Below are 15,670 nucleotides of genomic sequence, written 5' to 3' on the forward strand. Positions count from 1 at the left end.
AAGTGTGCTCCAAGGTGCGGCGTGCACGAAGTCGGAGCCCGGTTTGCCCCGGGTGCGCACCTCGCGTGCACCTTGGCGCGGTGGGCACCATGGCGTGCACGAAGTCGGAGCCCGGTTTGCCCCGGGTGCGCACCCCGCGTGCACCTTCGCCGGGGTGGGCACCTCGGCTGGGTTGCGCGCCCTGGTGCGCACCAAGGAGCGCTCCGAAGTGTGCTCCAAGGTGCGGCGTGCACGAAGTCGGAGCCCGGTTTGCCCCGGGTGCGCACCTCGCGTGCACCTTCGCCGCGGTGGGCACCTTGGCTGGGTTGGGCACCATTGAGCGCTCCGAAGTGTGCTCCAAGGTGCGCACCATGGCCCTCCAAGGTGCGCAGCATGGCGTGCACGAAGTCGGAGCCCGGTTTGCCCCGGGTGCGCACCTCGCGTGCACCTTCGCCAGGGTGGGCACCTCGGTGCGCACACCTTCTCAATGTTTTCTTGCCTTTTCTGGAAATTGGTGAAGGCAGCGCATCAAAGGTGCGCACCTCGGTGTGCTCCGAGGTGCGAACCCGAGAGCGCTCCGAGGTGCCCACGAAGTCGAAAGTCGGGTTAATTGCATTGTTTTCCCCGGGTGCGCTCCGAGGTGCGCAACATCGGTGCGCACCAAGGAGGGCTCCGAAGTGTGCTCCAAGGTGCGCACGATTCGGAGCTCGGTTTGCCCGGGGTGCGCACACCTTGGCTGGGTTGCGCACCCTTTGTGCGCTCCAAGGTGCGCACGAAGTCGGAGCTCGGTTTGCCCCGGGTGCGCACCTTCGCCAGGGTGCGCACCTTGATGCGCACGCCTTGGCTGGGCTGCGCACCTTGGTGGGCGCCATGGTGCGCACCTTTCGTGCGCTCCAAGGTGCGCACGAAGTCGGAGCTCGGTTTGCCCCGGGTGCGCACCTTGGTGGGCGCCATGGTGCACTCCGAGGTGCCCAAGATTGGTGCGCACCAAGGAGCGCTCCGAAGTGCGCTCCAAGGTGCGCAGGTGCGCGCGAAGTCGAAAGTTGGGTTAATTGTCCGGTTTGCCTCGGGTGCGCACCTTGCGTGCACCTTCGCCAGGGTGGGCGCCTTGGTGCGCACACCTTGGCTGGGCTGCGCACCCGGGCGCGCACACCTTGGCACCCGCGTTTCCTTCATTTTAAATTTTTTTTTTTTACAATCTCTCAAGTGGGAAATTCTATAATCTCAACTTTTTTTGCCTTTTCAGGAAACTTTTGAATGGAGCGCATCATTGGTGCGCTCCGAAGTGTGCTCCAAGGTGCGCACCTCTGGTGTGCTCCAAAGCTCTCTCTAGCTGCGTGCACCTGCCCCGGCTGCGCACCCGGCCCCGCCCAGCTTCGCTCACCTGTCCCGGGCGTCTGGTGCGGAACCTTAGAGTAAGAAACATCACCGTGCACCTTGGCCAACGTGCGCGACTCGACCGAGCGCGCACTGGCCGAGGTGCACACCGATTTCACCTGGGTGCGCGCGCAGCACCTCGGGCGCACCGGGGTGCGCGCACAACGCCCGGGTTGCACCGTGGCCTGTGTGCTCGGGGCGCCTCGGGTGCGCGCTCGGTGTCGCCCCCGCGCGCGCGGTAGTGCGGGCAGCGCACCCCGGCCCGGCCCGGCCCCGACGAGAACGCAAACGGGCAAAAGGTTTATTCAAATAGCATTGCGACGCCCGGCGAAAAACTAAAAAAGGGTGCAACACCGGGACTTCCCGGGAGGTCACCCATCCCAGTACTACTCCGGCCCAAGCGCGCTTAACTGCGGAGTTCTGATGGGATCCGGTGCACTAACGCTGGTATGATCGCACCCGTTATGAGCTTGTCGCAGTGTGTACTTAGCAAACCGCGACCCACGTGCGAATCCACCCCGGCCACCCACCCCCGTCGAGGTGCACACCCTCCCTCGCGAAGTGCGCCCCGTTCGCCAAGTGTGAGCCCTGCCCGGGTGCGCGCACCTTGCTAGGGCGTCGGGTGTGCACCCGGCCCGGCCTACGTGCGTGCACCTGGACGGGGCGTCGTGTGCGTGCAGTGTCCCGTCTGCAACGCGGTGCCCACACACCACCTCGGGCGCAACGACCTGCGCTCACATGTGGGCCGAGTGCACCTTGGTGCATCTTCGGGGCGCCTCGGGTGCACGCTCGATCTTGCCCCGGTGCACCAAGGCGCTCGGTTTGCCCCGGGTGCGCACTTGGTGCAAGGTGGGCACCCAAAATAGGGATCAAGCACCAAAACACAAGTTTCGGGATGCAAAATGGGACCCAAGGACCACAAATGCGTTCCAAGACCCATGATGGGTCCACGAGAACAAAAATGTGTTCCGAGACTTAATAAACAAATATTGGGTTTTAGGAGAAGAAACATGCTCTGATGCCCAAAACGAGAATCGACCCCGAAAAGGCCACAGGCCAAAAGTGGGATGCGAGACAAAAAAAAATGGGACCCGAGGACCAAAATTGGGTTCCCAGGTCGAAGACAGGGCAACCGGACAAGAAACGACCTCTAAGGCTCGAAATGAGTCCCGACGACTAAAACTTGACAAGAAGCACCCATCAGGCACCCAACTCGACACCCATGGGATGCCGACCCACCCGGGCTTCCACCTAGCACACCTTGGCACCCACCCACCCTCGCACCCAACCTCGCACCCAACTTAGCACCTTTGAACCCACATTGGCACTCACCCTGACCCTGGCACCTTGGAACCCACATTGGCACTCACCTTGACCCTGGCACCCACCTTTGCACTCACCTTGGGACCCACCCTGGCTCCCACCTCGGCACCCACCCAGACACCCACCTTGGTTCCTTGGCACCCACCTTGGATCCTTGGCACCCACCCCGACACCCACCTTGGCACGCAACTTGGCTACTTGCCACCCACCTTGGCTCCTTGACGCCCACCCCGACAACCACCCCGTGACCTACCCTGGCTAGGGTTGGTGCACACCCACCCTGGTGCCCACCTTGGCACCCACCCCATGACCCACCTTGGCACGCACCTTAGTACCCACCCCGTTACCCACCCTAGGACCCACCCCGTGACCCACCTTGGCCAGGGTGGGTGCCTTGGTGCGCACAACTTGCCTGGGCTGCACACCAAGGCGGGCTCAAGATGGCACCCGCGTTCCGTTTTTTTCACTATCTTTCAAAACGGAAATTTTAAAATCTCGTTTTTTTTTTTTTTTTGCCTTTTCTGGAAATTAGTGAAGGCAGCGCATCAAAGGTGCGCAATGCTGGTGCGAACCCGGGAGCGCTCCGATGTGTGCTCCAAGGTGCGGCGTGCACGAAGTCCGAGCCCGGCTTGCCCCGGGTGCGCACCTCGCGTGCACCTTCGCCGGGGTGAGCACCTTGGCTGGGTTGCGCGCCCTGGTGCGCACCAAGGAGCGCTCTGAAGTGTGCTCCAAGGTGCGGCGTGCACGAAGTCGGAGCTCGGTTTGCCCCGGGTGTGCACCTCGGGTGCGCACCTCGCGTGCACCTTCGCTGCGGTGGGCACCTTGGCTGGGTTGCGCGCCTTGGTGGGCACCATGCAGTGCACGAAGTCGGAGCCCGGTTTGCCCCGGGCGCGCACCTCCGCCAGGGTGGGCACCTTGGTGCGCACAACTTGCCTGGGCTGCGCACCAGGAAGGGCTCAAGATGGCACCCGCGTTCCGTTTTTTTCACTATCTTTCAGAACGGAAATTTTAAAATATCGTTTTTTTTTGCCTTTTCTGGAAATTAGTGAAGGCAGCGCATCAAAGGTGCGCAACGCTGGTGCGAACCTGGGAGCGCTCCGATGTGTGCTCCAAGGTGCGGCGTGCACGAAGTCGGAGCCCGGTTTGCCCCGGGTGCGCCCTGGTGGGCACCATGGTGCGCACCAAGGAGCGCTCCGAAGTGTGCTCCAAGGTGCGGCCTGCACGAAGTCGGAGCCCGGTTTGCCCCGGGCGTGCACCGCGGGTGGGCACCTTGGTGCGCATGCCTTGCCTGGGCTGCGCACCAGGGCGGGCTCAAGATGGCACCCGCGTTCCGTTTTTTTCACTATCTTTCAAAACGGAAATTTTAAAATCTCATTTTTTTTTGCCTTTTCTGGAAATTAGTGAAGGCAGCGCATCAAAGGTGCGCACCTCGCTGCCCACCACGGTGCGCAACGCCGGTGGGCACCCGGGAGTGCTTCGAAGTGTGCTCCAAGGTGCTGCGTGCACGTTGTCGGAGCCCGGTTTGCCCCGGGTGCGCACCTCGCGTGCACCTTCGTCGGGGTGGGCACCTTGGCTGGGTTTGCCCCGGCTGCGCTCCGAAGCGGGGTTATTGGAGCGCCGCCTCTTTTTTTGTCGGAGCGTTTGGTGGGGTTTCTCGCATTGGCTCTTCCCAGGCCCGGTTGCCACCCTGGCGCGCACGAAGTCGGAAGTAGGGTTAATTGCCCGGGTGCGCACCTTTGCCAGGGTGGGCACCTTACCTGGGCTGTGCACCAGGGCGGGCTCAAGATGGCACCCGCGTTCCGTTTTTTTCACTATCTTTCAAAACGGAAATTTTAAAATCTCCTCTTTTTTTTGCCTTTTCTGGAAATTAGTGAAGGCAGCGCATCAAAGGTGCGCACCTCGCTGCCCACCTTGGTGTGCTCTGAGGTGCGCACCCGGGAGCGCTACGAAGTGTGCTCCAAGGTGCGGCGTGCACGTTGTCGGAGCCCGGTTTGCCCCGGGTGCGCACCTCGCCTGCACCTTGGCCGGGGTGGGCACCCTGGCTGGGTTTGCCCAGGGTGCGCTCCGAAGCGGGGTTACTGGAGCGCCCCCTCTTTTTTTGTCAGAGCGTTTGGTGGGGTTTCTCGCATTGGCTCTTCCCAGGCCCGGTTGTTGGGTGCGCTCCCACCCTGGCGCGCGCGAAGTTGGAAGTTGGGTTAATTGCCCGGGCGCGCACCTTCGCCAGGGTGGGCACCTTGGTGCGCACACCTTGGCTGGGCTGCGCACCAGGGCGGGCTCAAGATGGCACCAGCATTCCCTTTTTCTCACTATCTTTCAAAACGGAAATTTTAAAATCTCGTTTTTTTTTGCCTTTTATGGAAATTAGTGAAGGCATCGCATCAAAGGTGCGCACCTCGCTGCCCACCTTGGTGTGCTCCGAGGTGCCCACCACGGTGCGCTCCGAGGTGCCCACCACGGTGCGCAACGCCGGTGCGAACCCGGGAGCGCCCCGATGTGTGCTCCAAGGTGCGGCGTGCACGAAGCCGGACCCCGGTTTGCCCCGGGTGCGCACCTCGCGTGCACCTTGGTGCGCACACCTTGGCTGGGTTGCGCGGCCTGGTGGGCACCATGGTGCGCACCAAGGAGCGCTCCAAAGTGTGCTCCAAGGTGCGGCGTGCACGAAGTCCTAGCCCGGTTTGCCCCGGGTGCGCACCTTCGCCGCGGTGGGCACCATGGCGTGCACGAAGTCGGAGCCCGGTTTGCCCCGGGTGCGCACCTCGCGTGCACCTTCGCCGGGGTGGGCACCTCGGCTGGGTTGCGCGCCCTGGTGCGCACCAAGGAGCGCTCCGAAGTGTGCTCCAAGGTGCGGCGTGCACGAAGTCGGAGCCCGGTTTGCCCCGGGTGCGCACCTTCGCCGCGGTGGGCACCCTGGTGCGCACCATGGCGTGCACGAAGTCGGAGCCCGGTTTGCCCCGGGTGCGCACCTCGCGTGCACCTTCGGCGGGGTTGCGCGCCCTGGTGCGCACCAAGGAGCGCTCCGAAGTGTGCTCCAAGGTGCGGCGTGCACGAAGTCGGAGCCCGGTTTGCCCCGGGTGCGCACCTCGCGTGCACCTTCGGCGGGGTTGCGCGCCCTGGTGGGCACCATGGTGCGCACCAAGGAGCGCTCCGAAGTGTGCTCCAAGGTGCGGCGTGCACGAAGTCGGAGCCCGGTTTGCCCCGGGTGCGCACCTCGCGTGCACCTTCGCCGCGGTGGGCACCATGGCGTGCACGAAGTCGGAGCCCGGTTTGCCCCGGGTGCGCACCTCGCGTGCACCTTCGCCGGGGTGGGCACCTCGGCTGGGTTGCGCGCCCTGGTGCGCACCAAGGAGCGCTCCGAAGTGTGCTCCAAGGTGCGGCGTGCACGAAGTCGGAGCCCGGTTTGCCCCGGGTGCGCACCTCGCGTGCACCTTGGCGCGGTGGGCACCATGGCGTGCACGAAGTCGGAGCCCGGTTTGCCCCGGGTGCGCACCCCGCGTGCACCTTCGCCGGGGTGGGCACCTCGGCTGGGTTGCGCGCCCTGGTGCGCACCAAGGAGCGCTCCGAAGTGTGCTCCAAGGTGCGGCGTGCACGAAGTCGGAGCCCGGTTTGCCCCGGGTGCGCACCTCGCGTGCACCTTCGCCGCGGTGGGCACCTTGGCTGGGTTGGGCACCATTGAGCGCTCCGAAGTGTGCTCCAAGGTGCGCACCATGGCCCTCCAAGGTGCGCAGCATGGCGTGCACGAAGTCGGAGCCCGGTTTGCCCCGGGTGCGCACCTCGCGTGCACCTTCGCCAGGGTGGGCACCTCGGTGCGCACACCTTCTCAATGTTTTCTTGCCTTTTCTGGAAATTGGTGAAGGCAGCGCATCAAAGGTGCGCACCTCGGTGTGCTCCGAGGTGCGAACCCGAGAGCGCTCCGAGGTGCCCACGAAGTCGAAAGTCGGGTTAATTGCATTGTTTTCCCCGGGTGCGCTCCGAGGTGCGCAACATCGGTGCGCACCAAGGAGGGCTCCGAAGTGTGCTCCAAGGTGCGCACGATTCGGAGCTCGGTTTGCCCGGGGTGCGCACACCTTGGCTGGGTTGCGCACCCTTTGTGCGCTCCAAGGTGCGCACGAAGTCGGAGCTCGGTTTGCCCCGGGTGCGCACCTTCGCCAGGGTGCGCACCTTGATGCGCACGCCTTGGCTGGGCTGCGCACCTTGGTGGGCGCCATGGTGCGCACCTTTCGTGCGCTCCAAGGTGCGCACGAAGTCGGAGCTCGGTTTGCCCCGGGTGCGCACCTTGGTGGGCGCCATGGTGCACTCCGAGGTGCCCAAGATTGGTGCGCACCAAGGAGCGCTCCGAAGTGCGCTCCAAGGTGCGCAGGTGCGCGCGAAGTCGAAAGTTGGGTTAATTGTCCGGTTTGCCTCGGGTGCGCACCTTGCGTGCACCTTCGCCAGGGTGGGCGCCTTGGTGCGCACACCTTGGCTGGGCTGCGCACCCGGGCGCGCACACCTTGGCACCCGCGTTTCCTTCATTTTAAATTTTTTTTTTTTACAATCTCTCAAGTGGGAAATTCTATAATCTCAACTTTTTTTGCCTTTTCAGGAAACTTTTGAATGGAGCGCATCATTGGTGCGCTCCGAAGTGTGCTCCAAGGTGCGCACCTCTGGTGTGCTCCAAAGCTCTCTCCAGCTGCGTGCACCTGCCCCGGCCGCGCACCCGGCCCCGCCCAGCTTCGCTCACCTGTCCCGGGCGTCTGGTGCGGAACCTTAGAGTAAGAAACATCACCGTGCACCTTGGCCAACGTGCGCGACTCGACCGAGCGCGCACTGGCCGAGGTGCACACCGATTTCACCTGGGTGCGCGCGCAGCACCTCGGGCGCACCGGGGTGCGCGCACAACGCCCGGGTTGCACCGTGGCCTGTGTGCTCGGGGCGCCTCGGGTGCGCGCTCGGTGTCGCCCCCCGCGCGCGCGGTAGTGCGGGCAGCGCACCCCGGCCCGGCCCGGCCCCGACGAGAACGCAAACGGGCAAAAGGTTTATTCAAATAGCATTGCGACGCCCGGCGAAAAACTAAAAAAGGGTGCAACACCGGGACTTCCCGGGAGGTCACCCATCCCAGTACTACTCCGGCCCAAGCGCGCTTAACTGCGGAGTTCTGATGGGATCCGGTGCACTAACGCTGGTATGATCGCACCCGTTATGAGCTTGTCGCAGTGTGTACTTAGCAAACCGCGACCCACGTGCGAATCCACCCCGGCCACCCACCCCCGTCGAGGTGCACACCCTCCCTCGCGAAGTGCGCCCCGTTCGCCAAGTGTGAGCCCTGCCCGGGTGCGCGCACCTTGCTAGGGCGTCGGGTGTGCACCCGGCCCGGCCTACGTGCGTGCACCTGGACGGGGCGTCGTGTGCGTGCAGTGTCCCGTCTGCAACGCGGTGCCCACACACCACCTCGGGCGCAACGACCTGCGCTCACATGTGGGCCGAGTGCACCTTGGTGCATGTTCGGGGCGCCTCGGGTGCACGCTCGATCTTGCCCCGGTGCACCAAGGCGCTCGGTTTGCCCCGGGTGCGCACTTGGTGCAAGGTGGGCACCCAAAATAGGGATCAAGCACCAAAACACAAGTTTCGGGATGCAAAATGGGACCCAAGGACCACAAATGCGTTCCAAGACCCATGATGGGTCCACGAGAACAAAAATGTGTTCCGAGACTTAATAAACAAATATTGGGTTTTAGGAGAAGAAACATGCTCTGATGCCCAAAACGAGAATCGACCCCGAAAAGGCCACAGGCCAAAAGTGGGATGCGAGACAAAAAAAAATGGGACCCGAGGACCAAAATTGGGTTCCCAGGTCGAAGACAGGGCAACCGGACAAGAAACGACCTCTAAGGCTCGAAATGAGTCCCGACGACTAAAACTTGACAAGAAGCACCCATCAGGCACCCAACTCGACACCCATGGGATGCCGACCCACCCGGGCTTCCACCTAGCACACCTTGGCACCCACCCACCCTCGCACCCAACCTCGCACCCAACTTAGCACCTTTGAACCCACATTGGCACTCACCCTGACCCTGGCACCTTGGAACCCACATTGGCACTCACCTTGACCCTGGCACCCACCTTTGCACTCACCTTGGGACCCACCCTGGCTCCCACCTCGGCACCCACCCAGACACCCACCTTGGTTCCTTGGCACCCACCTTGGATCCTTGGCACCCACCCCGACACCCACCTTGGCACGCAACTTGGCTACTTGCCACCCACCTTGGCTCCTTGACGCCCACCCCGACAACCACCCCGTGACCTACCCTGGCTAGGGTTGGTGCACACCCACCCTGGTGCCCACCTTGGCACCCACCCCATGACCCACCTTGGCACGCACCTTAGTACCCACCCCGTTACCCACCCTAGGACCCACCCCGTGACCCACCTTGGCCAGGGTGGGTGCCTTGGTGCGCACAACTTGCCTGGGCTGCACACCAAGGCGGGCTCAAGATGGCACCCGCGTTCCGTTTTTTTCACTATCTTTCAAAACGGAAATTTTAAAATCTCGTTTTTTTTTTTTTTTTGCCTTTTCTGGAAATTAGTGAAGGCAGCGCATCAAAGGTGCGCAATGCTGGTGCGAACCCGGGAGCGCTCCGATGTGTGCTCCAAGGTGCGGCGTGCACGAAGTCCGAGCCCGGCTTGCCCCGGGTGCGCACCTCGCGTGCACCTTCGCCGGGGTGAGCACCTTGGCTGGGTTGCGCGCCCTGGTGCGCACCAAGGAGCGCTCTGAAGTGTGCTCCAAGGTGCGGCGTGCACGAAGTCGGAGCTCGGTTTGCCCCGGGTGTGCACCTCGGGTGCGCACCTCGCGTGCACCTTCGCTGCGGTGGGCACCTTGGCTGGGTTGCGCGCCTTGGTGGGCACCATGCAGTGCACGAAGTCGGAGCCCGGTTTGCCCCGGGCGCGCACCTCCGCCAGGGTGGGCACCTTGGTGCGCACAACTTGCCTGGGCTGCGCACCAGGAAGGGCTCAAGATGGCACCCGCGTTCCGTTTTTTTCACTATCTTTCAGAACGGAAATTTTAAAATATCGTTTTTTTTTGCCTTTTCTGGAAATTAGTGAAGGCAGCGCATCAAAGGTGCGCAACGCTGGTGCGAACCTGGGAGCGCTCCGATGTGTGCTCCAAGGTGCGGCGTGCACGAAGTCGGAGCCCGGTTTGCCCCGGGTGCGCCCTGGTGGGCACCATGGTGCGCACCAAGGAGCGCTCCGAAGTGTGCTCCAAGGTGCGGCCTGCACGAAGTCGGAGCCCGGTTTGCCCCGGGCGTGCACCGCGGGTGGGCACCTTGGTGCGCATGCCTTGCCTGGGCTGCGCACCAGGGCGGGCTCAAGATGGCACCCGCGTTCCGTTTTTTTCACTATCTTTCAAAACGGAAATTTTAAAATCTCATTTTTTTTTGCCTTTTCTGGAAATTAGTGAAGGCAGCGCATCAAAGGTGCGCACCTCGCTGCCCACCACGGTGCGCAACGCCGGTGGGCACCCGGGAGTGCTTCGAAGTGTGCTCCAAGGTGCTGCGTGCACGTTGTCGGAGCCCGGTTTGCCCCGGGTGCGCACCTCGCGTGCACCTTCGTCGGGGTGGGCACCTTGGCTGGGTTTGCCCCGGCTGCGCTCCGAAGCGGGGTTATTGGAGCGCCGCCTCTTTTTTTGTCGGAGCGTTTGGTGGGGTTTCTCGCATTGGCTCTTCCCAGGCCCGGTTGCCACCCTGGCGCGCACGAAGTCGGAAGTAGGGTTAATTGCCCGGGTGCGCACCTTTGCCAGGGTGGGCACCTTACCTGGGCTGTGCACCAGGGCGGGCTCAAGATGGCACCCGCGTTCCGTTTTTTTCACTATCTTTCAAAACGGAAATTTTAAAATCTCCTCTTTTTTTTGCCTTTTCTGGAAATTAGTGAAGGCAGCGCATCAAAGGTGCGCACCTCGCTGCCCACCTTGGTGTGCTCTGAGGTGCGCACCCGGGAGCGCTACGAAGTGTGCTCCAAGGTGCGGCGTGCACGTTGTCGGAGCCCGGTTTGCCCCGGGTGCGCACCTCGCCTGCACCTTGGCCGGGGTGGGCACCCTGGCTGGGTTTGCCCAGGGTGCGCTCCGAAGCGGGGTTACTGGAGCGCCCCCTCTTTTTTTGTCAGAGCGTTTGGTGGGGTTTCTCGCATTGGCTCTTCCCAGGCCCGGTTGTTGGGTGCGCTCCCACCCTGGCGCGCGCGAAGTTGGAAGTTGGGTTAATTGCCCGGGCGCGCACCTTCGCCAGGGTGGGCACCTTGGTGCGCACACCTTGGCTGGGCTGCGCACCAGGGCGGGCTCAAGATGGCACCAGCATTCCCTTTTTCTCACTATCTTTCAAAACGGAAATTTTAAAATCTCGTTTTTTTTTGCCTTTTATGGAAATTAGTGAAGGCATCGCATCAAAGGTGCGCACCTCGCTGCCCACCTTGGTGTGCTCCGAGGTGCCCACCACGGTGCGCTCCGAGGTGCCCACCACGGTGCGCAACGCCGGTGCGAACCCGGGAGCGCCCCGATGTGTGCTCCAAGGTGCGGCGTGCACGAAGCCGGACCCCGGTTTGCCCCGGGTGCGCACCTCGCGTGCACCTTGGTGCGCACACCTTGGCTGGGTTGCGCGGCCTGGTGGGCACCATGGTGCGCACCAAGGAGCGCTCCAAAGTGTGCTCCAAGGTGCGGCGTGCACGAAGTCCTAGCCCGGTTTGCCCCGGGTGCGCACCTTCGCCGCGGTGGGCACCATGGCGTGCACGAAGTCGGAGCCCGGTTTGCCCCGGGTGCGCACCTCGCGTGCACCTTCGCCGGGGTGGGCACCTCGGCTGGGTTGCGCGCCCTGGTGCGCACCAAGGAGCGCTCCGAAGTGTGCTCCAAGGTGCGGCGTGCACGAAGTCGGAGCCCGGTTTGCCCCGGGTGCGCACCTTCGCCGCGGTGGGCACCCTGGTGCGCACCATGGCGTGCACGAAGTCGGAGCCCGGTTTGCCCCGGGTGCGCACCTCGCGTGCACCTTCGGCGGGGTTGCGCGCCCTGGTGCGCACCAAGGAGCGCTCCGAAGTGTGCTCCAAGGTGCGGCGTGCACGAAGTCGGAGCCCGGTTTGCCCCGGGTGCGCACCTCGCGTGCACCTTCGGCGGGGTTGCGCGCCCTGGTGGGCACCATGGTGCGCACCAAGGAGCGCTCCGAAGTGTGCTCCAAGGTGCGGCGTGCACGAAGTCGGAGCCCGGTTTGCCCCGGGTGCGCACCTCGCGTGCACCTTCGCCGCGGTGGGCACCATGGCGTGCACGAAGTCGGAGCCCGGTTTGCCCCGGGTGCGCACCTCGCGTGCACCTTCGCCGGGGTGGGCACCTCGGCTGGGTTGCGCGCCCTGGTGCGCACCAAGGAGCGCTCCGAAGTGTGCTCCAAGGTGCGGCGTGCACGAAGTCGGAGCCCGGTTTGCCCCGGGTGCGCACCTCGCGTGCACCTTCGCCGCGGTGGGCACCATGGCGTGCACGAAGTCGGAGCCCGGTTTGCCCCGGGTGCGCACCCCGCGTGCACCTTCGCCGGGGTGGGCACCTCGGCTGGGTTGCGCGCCCTGGTGCGCACCAAGGAGCGCTCCGAAGTGTGCTCCAAGGTGCGGCGTGCACGAAGTCGGAGCCCGGTTTGCCCCGGGTGCGCACCTCGCGTGCACCTTCGCCGCGGTGGGCACCTTGGCTGGGTTGGGCACCATTGAGCGCTCCGAAGTGTGCTCCAAGGTGCGCACCATGGCCCTCCAAGGTGCGCAGCATGGCGTGCACGAAGTCGGAGCCCGGTTTGCCCCGGGTGCGCACCTCGCGTGCACCTTCGCCAGGGTGGGCACCTCGGTGCGCACACCTTCTCAATGTTTTCTTGCCTTTTCTGGAAATTGGTGAAGGCAGCGCATCAAAGGTGCGCACCTCGGTGTGCTCCGAGGTGCGAACCCGAGAGCGCTCCGAGGTGCCCACGAAGTCGAAAGTCGGGTTAATTGCATTGTTTTCCCCGGGTGCGCTCCGAGGTGCGCAACATCGGTGCGCACCAAGGAGGGCTCCGAAGTGTGCTCCAAGGTGCGCACGATTCGGAGCTCGGTTTGCCCGGGGTGCGCACACCTTGGCTGGGTTGCGCACCCTTTGTGCGCTCCAAGGTGCGCACGAAGTCGGAGCTCGGTTTGCCCCGGGTGCGCACCTTCGCCAGGGTGCGCACCTTGATGCGCACGCCTTGGCTGGGCTGCGCACCTTGGTGGGCGCCATGGTGCGCACCTTTCGTGCGCTCCAAGGTGCGCACGAAGTCGGAGCTCGGTTTGCCCCGGGTGCGCACCTTGGTGGGCGCCATGGTGCACTCCGAGGTGCCCAAGATTGGTGCGCACCAAGGAGCGCTCCGAAGTGCGCTCCAAGGTGCGCAGGTGCGCGCGAAGTCGAAAGTTGGGTTAATTGTCCGGTTTGCCTCGGGTGCGCACCTTGCGTGCACCTTCGCCAGGGTGGGCGCCTTGGTGCGCACACCTTGGCTGGGCTGCGCACCCGGGCGCGCACACCTTGGCACCCGCGTTTCCTTCATTTTAAATTTTTTTTTTTTACAATCTCTCAAGTGGGAAATTCTATAATCTCAACTTTTTTTGCCTTTTCAGGAAACTTTTGAATGGAGCGCATCATTGGTGCGCTCCGAAGTGTGCTCCAAGGTGCGCACCTCTGGTGTGCTCCAAAGCTCTCTCCAGCTGCGTGCACCTGCCCCGGCCGCGCACCCGGCCCCGCCCAGCTTCGCTCACCTGTCCCGGGCGTCTGGTGCGGAACCTTAGAGTAAGAAACATCACCGTGCACCTTGGCCAACGTGCGCGACTCGACCGAGCGCGCACTGGCCGAGGTGCACACCGATTTCACCTGGGTGCGCGCGCAGCACCTCGGGCGCACCGGGGTGCGCGCACAACGCCCGGGTTGCACCGTGGCCTGTGTGCTCGGGGCGCCTCGGGTGCGCGCTCGGTGTCGCCCCCCGCGCGCGCGGTAGTGCGGGCAGCGCACCCCGGCCCGGCCCGGCCCCGACGAGAACGCAAACGGGCAAAAGGTTTATTCAAATAGCATTGCGACGCCCGGCGAAAAACTAAGAAAGGGTGCAACACCGGGACTTCCCGGGAGGTCACCCATCCCAGTACTACTCCGGCCCAAGCGCGCTTAACTGCGGAGTTCTGATGGGATCCGGTGCACTAACGCTGGTATGATCGCACCCGTTATGAGCTTGTCGCAGTGTGTACTTAGCAAACCGCGACCCACGTGCGAATCCACCCCGGCCACCCACCCCCGTCGAGGTGCACACCCTCCCTCGCGAAGTGCGCCCCGTTCGCCAAGTGTGAGCCCTGCCCGGGTGCGCGCACCTTGCTAGGGCGTCGGGTGTGCACCCGGCCCGGCCTACGTGCGTGCACCTGGACGGGGCGTCGTGTGCGTGCAGTGTCCCGTCTGCAACGCGGTGCCCACACACCACCTCGGGCGCAACGACCTGCGCTCACATGTGGGCCGAGTGCACCTTGGTGCATGTTCGGGGCGCCTCGGGTGCACGCTCGATCTTGCCCCGGTGCACCAAGGCGCTCGGTTTGCCCCGGGTGCGCACTTGGTGCAAGGTGGGCACCCAAAATAGGGATCAAGCACCAAAACACAAGTTTCGGGATGCAAAATGGGACCCAAGGACCACAAATGCGTTCCAAGACCCATGATGGGTCCACGAGAACAAAAATGTGTTCCGAGACTTAATAAACAAATATTGGGTTTTAGGAGAAGAAACATGCTCTGATGCCCAAAACGAGAATCGACCCCGAAAAGGCCACAGGCCAAAAGTGGGATGCGAGACAAAAAAAAATGGGACCCGAGGACCAAAATTGGGTTCCCAGGTCGAAGACAGGGCAACCGGACAAGAAACGACCTCTAAGGCTCGAAATGAGTCCCGACGACTAAAACTTGACAAGAAGCACCCATCAGGCACCCAACTCGACACCCATGGGATGCCGACCCACCCGGGCTTCCACCTAGCACACCTTGGCACCCACCCACCCTCGCACCCAACCTCGCACCCAACTTAGCACCTTTGAACCCACATTGGCACTCACCCTGACCCTGGCACCTTGGAACCCACATTGGCACTCACCTTGACCCTGGCACCCACCTTTGCACTCACCTTGGGACCCACCCTGGCTCCCACCTCGGCACCCACCCAGACACCCACCTTGGTTCCTTGGCACCCACCTTGGATCCTTGGCACCCACCCCGACACCCACCTTGGCACGCAACTTGGCTACTTGCCACCCACCTTGGCTCCTTGACGCCCACCCCGACAACCACCCCGTGACCTACCCTGGCTAGGGTTGGTGCACACCCACCCTGGTGCCCACCTTGGCACCCACCCCATGACCCACCTTGGCACGCACCTTAGTACCCACCCCGTTACCCACCCTAGGACCCACCCCGTGACCCACCTTGGCCAGGGTGGGTGCCTTGGTGCGCACAACTTGCCTGGGCTGCACACCAGGGCGGGCTCAAGATGGCACCCGCGTTCCGTTTTTTTCACTATCTTTCAAAACGGAAATTTTAAAATCTCGTTTTTTTTTTTTTTTTGCCTTTTCTGGAAATTAGTGAAGGCAGCGCATCAAAGGTGCGCAATGCTGGTGCGAACCCGGGAGCGCTCCGATGTGTGCTCCAAGGTGCGGCGTGCACGAAGTCCGAGCCCGGCTTGCCCCGGGTGCGCACCTCGCGTGCACCTTCGCCGGGGTGAGCACCTTGGCTGGGTTGCGCGCCCTGGTGCGCACCAAGGAGCGCTCTGAAGTGTGCTCCAAGGTGCGGCGTGCACGAAGTCGGAGCTCGGTTTGCCCCGGGTGTGCACCTCGGGTGCGCACCTCGCGTGCACCTTCGCTGCGGTGGGCACCTTGGCTGGGTTGCGCGCCTTGGTGGGCACCATGCAGTGCACGAAGTCGGAGCCCGGTTTGCCCCGGGCGCGCACCTCCGCCAGGGTGGGCACCTTGGTGC

At 63.5% G+C, this 15,670-nt stretch overlaps 3 non-coding genes across 3 annotated transcripts; all 3 read right to left on the bottom strand.

Annotated features, from left to right (window-relative positions):
- Positions 1–1,698: 1,698 nt before the first annotated feature.
- On the bottom strand, positions 1,699–1,817 carry LOC131869989 (5S ribosomal RNA). Its single transcript, XR_009368357.1, has one exon. It is a non-coding gene; the product is annotated as a 5S ribosomal RNA (ribosomal RNA).
- Positions 1,818–7,732: 5,915 nt separating this feature from the next.
- Positions 7,733–7,851, bottom strand: LOC131869990 (5S ribosomal RNA). Its single transcript, XR_009368358.1, has one exon. It is a non-coding gene; the product is annotated as a 5S ribosomal RNA (ribosomal RNA).
- Positions 7,852–13,767: 5,916 nt separating this feature from the next.
- Positions 13,768–13,886, bottom strand: LOC131869991 (5S ribosomal RNA). The gene has a single exon (XR_009368359.1). It is a non-coding gene; the product is annotated as a 5S ribosomal RNA (ribosomal RNA).
- Positions 13,887–15,670: the final 1,784 nt, after the last annotated feature.

Source organism: Cryptomeria japonica, unplaced genomic scaffold, assembly GCF_030272615.1.
Source record: "Cryptomeria japonica unplaced genomic scaffold, Sugi_1.0 HiC_scaffold_277, whole genome shotgun sequence".
In the NCBI taxonomy this organism is placed as follows: domain Eukaryota; kingdom Viridiplantae; phylum Streptophyta; class Pinopsida; order Cupressales; family Cupressaceae; genus Cryptomeria; species Cryptomeria japonica.